Source organism: Myotis daubentonii, chromosome 3 (genome assembly GCF_963259705.1).
Source record: "Myotis daubentonii chromosome 3, mMyoDau2.1, whole genome shotgun sequence".
NCBI lineage: Eukaryota > Metazoa > Chordata > Mammalia > Chiroptera > Vespertilionidae > Myotis > Myotis daubentonii.
This window is the reverse complement of record NC_081842.1, coordinates 40,385,608-40,391,607: the sequence shown is the minus strand read 5'-3', so window position 1 is coordinate 40,391,607 and position 6,000 is coordinate 40,385,608.

Here is a 6,000-nt window from a genome sequence, read left to right as displayed (position 1 = left end):
AGGGAGGAAACAGTCTGAGAAAGGCAAGGGGGAAAGACAGGCAAAGATGGAATGAAATGAGGAGTTGTTGGGAAATCTCCATTGAGAAAAAGTCGCCTACATTACCCAAATTCCCAGGTTTCCCCTGAAATCCTGAGTGCCTCAAATTTCCTTCCTCATAGCCTAGAAGAGAAGAGAGGCTTTATCCAGAAGTACGTACCTCCTGGGTGTTGTCACTCTGGTCAAACACATTGCAGTTCTCTGGCCTTCTACTCACATGTTCCAGATTAAATAAATTGTAATTAGAAAGGAAAATAGGAAGTCAGACTAAAACACATGTAGTGAGGGGAAAAAAAATGAAACAAGTTGAGTAAAAGGAAGAGAAAACTCACAGGAGAAATAGTATAAATTATTGTAGAATAGCCCTAGGGCAGGGCAGGGTCACCTGACTGGATGTACACGAGGCTGACTGGAGCAAAGAGTAGCTGGACCTCTGGCCTTCCCTCTGGTTTCCCAGCATCCCCTCTACTTCCCCAATGCCCTAGGTCCTCATAGTATTCCTACCCAGGCCAGTCCTCAGTCCCTCTTGCTCTAAATCTCTTCTTTTTTCTCTCCTTTCTACACCCCAATTAAAGTATTCCTTTTACTAGTTATAAAACCAAAAGGATCTCTTAAAACACTTCATAGAGGAGTCTGATGATCGAACCTCAGTATCCCCACTTACCAAGAATATTCATACCCCAACGATAGGATGAACTCCTAATGGCAGATTATCAGATCATGAAGGCTCATTAGAGGAAAGGAGGGAAGAAAGAGGATAAAAGGAGAGGAATGAGGAGAAAGGAAGAAAATACTTATTGAGTGCATTTACCTTTATATACAGCACTATGTGAGGGGGCTAAATGGCTGCTGGTCAGGAATTTAGACTACATTAATCCAAATCTGAGCTAATTCCTAAAAAGAGGGGTGAGGAAATATAGGGAAAGGCAATTCTATAACCCTCTCATCTTATGACCTTGACATTATATACATCTGGAAAGTAGACAATAAGGGTAAGTGGTAACTGGACTCTGTCAAGGCTTTAGAAAAGTTAATCAACCACTCTGAGAAATCAACCATTTCCTCATTTAAAAAATGAAGCCATTGGTGTGTGTGTGTGTGTGTGTGTGTGTGTGTGTGTGTGTGTGTGTGTTGGGGGGCGGAGGGGGGAGTGGTCTCTACAGTTTCTTCTCAGTCTTAAATTATATAATTCAGTGACTTTTGTTAAATTATCTATAAAATCATTCCTCTAGCAGATAAACATGCTTTTATTTCTTCCATCTTAAAAAAACAACAACGAAAAACCACACCTCTCATACTGCTTCTCCTTCTGGGCACTGCCCTATTTCTCTAATTCCCTTTTCAGCAAAATTCCTTGGAAGAGATGTCTTATGATCCATATCTTCACGTTTCTCCTCCCACCCTCTCTTGACCACTCCATCACATCACAGAAACTTTTCTTATAAATATCACCAAAGATCTCTAGCAGTCAACTGTTGGTTATTCTTCCACCACACTCACCTGGTTTCTGGTCACTCCTTTTCAGTCTAATTTTCTGGTTTTCCTCATATCCCTAAACTCCAAATATGGAAGATTCCCCAAACACATGCCTTATTCCTCTTGTTTCTCTCTCCACTCATGGAATGGGTGATTTCATAAGACTATCTATGGGCTTAAGACTTGAGACTTCTCTCTTGATGCCATACATGAATATTCAAATGCCTACTTGAAAACATTGCTTAGCTATCAAGCTGGTATTTCAAACTTAACATGAAAAAGTTCCCACCTCTAACTTTCTCTTTCTCAAGTCTTTCCAGTCCCATTAAATGGCAATCCAATCCTTCCAGCTACTCAAGCTATAGCTTTGGAGTCATTCTTGAATCCTTTCTTTTTCTCACACACTACATCTCACCCACCAGCAAATTCTATCAGCTATTCCTTCAAAATATAAGCAGGGGTCCAGCCATTTCTTTCCACATCCACTGCTACTGTAGGGAGCTGCTATAGGGTTAAGCCTCAGATTGACCTGTTGGCAAAGCCACAAACCAGTCTCAGTTTAGAGGGCACAGCCCTCTTAGAACAATTAGGCTTTACCTTATGATGCTCTCTAGATCTTATCTGAGTAGCTAATGGGCTGTGGGAGGTGCAGCAAGTGCTGCCAAAACAAGTGAAACTCACAAGAACAGTGTAACTATGGTGACCACTACTTTGTTTACCTCTGGCTATAAAATAAAGGCTCAACTTGTCTCTGGATCTCCCTCTGTGGCCTCAGCCAGGCACAGGAAGATCCACCTAGACCAGGGGTGGGCAAACTTTTTGACTCGAGGGCCACAATGGGTTCTTAAACTGGACTCAGGAGAAGGAGCTGCGGCCGTGTTTCCCAACGTTGCCATGTTAACACTGCTGCTGGTGAAGGAGCGGAAAGGAGAGCAAGAGAACCCTCCGCTCTTTCGGCTCCGCGGGCCGGATAGAACAGGTGAACGGGCCGGATCCGGCCCGCGGGCCGTAGTTTGCCCACGGCTGACCTAGACCCAGCTTATTCTCTTTGTCTGTCTTTTCTACATCCTTCACGCACCCCGCTCCCACCCCTCAGGCTCACCAAACCCTTGGCTCAGCTGGCCTGGCATAGCTACCATCGTCTCCTACTTGAATTATTTCAGTTGCCTCTAACAACAGTCAAAATCCATGCTGGAAACAGATGGCATACCCAAGTGGAATGGCTAAGACTTTAATAAAGGGACTATTTACAAAAATGTGGACAAAACTGAAGGAAACTAACAAATGATGGTTAAGTGTTCTGTGTCTAGCAAGGCAGAGAGAGCCAATGGAGTCGGTACTATCCTTAGACCTGAGGGAGCAAGGAGTGGTAGTAATTACCTGAACCACACACACACACACACACACACACACACACACACACACACACACGCACACACACGCACACACACACCAGGAACTGGATTCTTCAGGGACAACCACCAGAAAGAAAAATGGAGAAATGAAGACCATGAACTCACACTCCTCCTCCCTTCTGACCTTAGACAAAATGAATCCCAAGGCAGAAGGCAGAGAGAGCTCACTAAGGTCGGCCTCCTAGCTTCATGTGCTCATTTGGGACACAGAGCAGAATGGAAATCGGTAAAGAAGGGAACTGGAAGAGAAAACAGTGTACCTGGCAAAATGTCATCATCTGCAAAGCAGAAATAAGTATCACTGTCACTGAGTGAATTTAAATCATCTACATAAAGCATTTAGCACAATGGCTGACACAGTTTTTAGGGAACAATACCAACTCTTATTTGCCCAGCATCATATTTCCAAGTGTGGATTTTTATGGGGAGATGACTTCCAAACTTCAGATCATACCCAATTAGGGGCTGTGGATTTAATGGGTTTCTCAGCATTTTTTTTTAAGAAATAGAGAAGACCAGCATGCATTTCATGAAGAAAAAATGTTGCCTCAAAAACATTACTTTCAATTAAATTCCATTTGAATACATGTTAAATTCATTGTGCACTTATATGTGCATGTGTGTGTTTATGAGTATGTTCAAGTATATATTCATTCCCTGAGTCATTATGTAACATACACTTCTTATAAAGAATCATGATCAAAAACTATTTGAAACCACAGTGCAAGAACACTCTGGCTATGCCTTCTTGCTTCTCATTTATTCCTCACTTACCTGATTGACAAATGTGAGAGGAAAAATTGAGCAGATGTGCCTGGCTCCTTTCTCTCGTGCCCGCTAGTCCCCTGTGTTGTGGGTAGGGAAGGGAATACCAGGTTTACATCCATGAGTCAAGGTGTCATGAGAACTGGAAAGGCCTCTGCACAACCACCTGTACTCTGACTTCCCTCCTGATAACAACAGCCACACACTGAGGTGGAATTATGTGCAGGACACACTTTTATTTAATCTCTATCCTCACAAAAATTCAGCCAGGTAGACATCATTGCCCTTGTTTTACAAATGAGAAAAGTCAGGGTTAAAAATAACTTGTCTGGGTCACACAACTAGTAAGTGACACAGCCAGGTAGAACATCTAGTTTGATTTGCCTCCAAAAAAGAGAGCTATCTCCACTTAATGTGCCCCCTGCATAGCCCATCCCTGGCTCCTTGGGGCTGGGCTTCTGTATGGTAACCTGTTCCTCAAGCAAGCTGCATGCCATCGTTTGTATATACAAAACAAAACAAACAAAAAAAAAAAACATAATAATACATTTTTTTCAGAAGGCCAATTTGGTCCAAGGTCTTATGCATCACTTATTTCTATTGTGGTTGTTGGGTAAAAGCTAGTTAAAAGAGAGGCAAGAAAGGAAGATGTACACTGAACTCTGCTGTCTTAGTGCTGAATCATTTGTTGACAATACATTACATTTACAAAAATCTCAGGGTTAGAAAAGCTCTTAGAGATACAAGTGCAGAATCTTGTGACAGATGAGGAAAACAAAGCCAGTACATTTGCATGCTTGTCGAATAACCAACCAGCTCATCAAAGCAGGATTTCATGGCAATGGAAACAGATTTCTAATGCTTTGGGAAGAAACTCCAAACTTATTTTGCTCATCCAAAGATTGCATTGTAAAACTTCCATTATTGTCTCCATTGTTTTTCTCTTCTCAAGCATTTATGTAGGGATATAGGAAACTGATGTCCTGTAAAGGCAAAACCACACCCTGCTTTTTATTTTAGGAGAGGGAGAGAGCTGTGAATAGGAACTGTAAATAGCACTTTTTAGTTGTGGGGAATTTTGATATCACATGATCAGAATATTAGCTGTCTTTGAAGGGGTAATCCCATTATACAAAACAAAACCCCAAACATTGACACAAGGTATTGTCCAGTCACATATTTAAATAAATAAAAAATTTTAATAAAAGAATGAGAATTTGCAATCCTTTTTTTCCCCCCTGAATAAGTCCTTTTTAGTGATGAAAAAATAAAATAAAATAATGATTCCGAGCAACCCCTGAAACACCCTTTGGCTTTCTGGAACAGCTTCAAGTTTGCTATTCCGGGTTACTACCTATTCATTTGGCTTCACGATGACATGTTTAAGATAACATTACTCTTAACAATTATAAACAAACTAAATGGCATGATCTCACTTCCATGTGGAATCCAATGAACAAAATAAACTGGTGAACACAATAGGTCCAGAGACATGGACAAATGGAAGAGACTGACAGATCTCAGAGGGGAGGAGGTTCAAGGGAGGGGAAGAGATTACCCAAAGAACTTATATGTATATATGCATAGCCCATGGACACAGACAATAGTGCGGTGAAGGGGGGTGGGGGGGAGGCGGGCGGAAGCAGGATGGAAGGGGGCAAGGGGAGGAAATGGGGGACATCTGTAATACTTTTAACAATAAAAATAATTTTTTTAAAAAATCGCTGAATGTAGAATCTAATGAAAAAGAAAATCTGATGAATAAAATAAAGCCACAGACCTAGAAGCATGGAACAAACTGACGAATTTCAGAGGGAAGGCGGGGTGAGGGGGTGGGAGGGGAGTGAATAACCAGGGAATTTATATGCATATTTGCATAGCCCTTAGGCACAGGCAATAGAATGGTGAAGGCCTGGGAGGGGCGGGTCCGGGGTGCCGGGGTCAATGGGGAAAAAATGCAAACACAAAGGGGACATCTGTAATACTTTCAACAGTAAATACTTAAAAAAATAATTTCTGATAAGTAATAATAAAAAATAAAAGTAATGCAATGAAGAAACGCACTAAAAAAAAAGAAATAAATAAACTGCAAATGGAGATTCTGCGAGGGAGGGAAATTCAGAGTGCGGCTGCCCAGCATTTCCTCAGGCTCGTCCACGCCATTCTCTGCCCCGGAGGGGTTCCCCAAGGCCCTGGCCGGGAGCAAACCCCGGAGCTCCGAGCAGCCCCGCCGCCGAGCCCAGGGAGGCGGGCCCTGCCGCCCATCCACCAATCGGAAGCCGCGTCCCCCGTCTGCCCCCGAGAG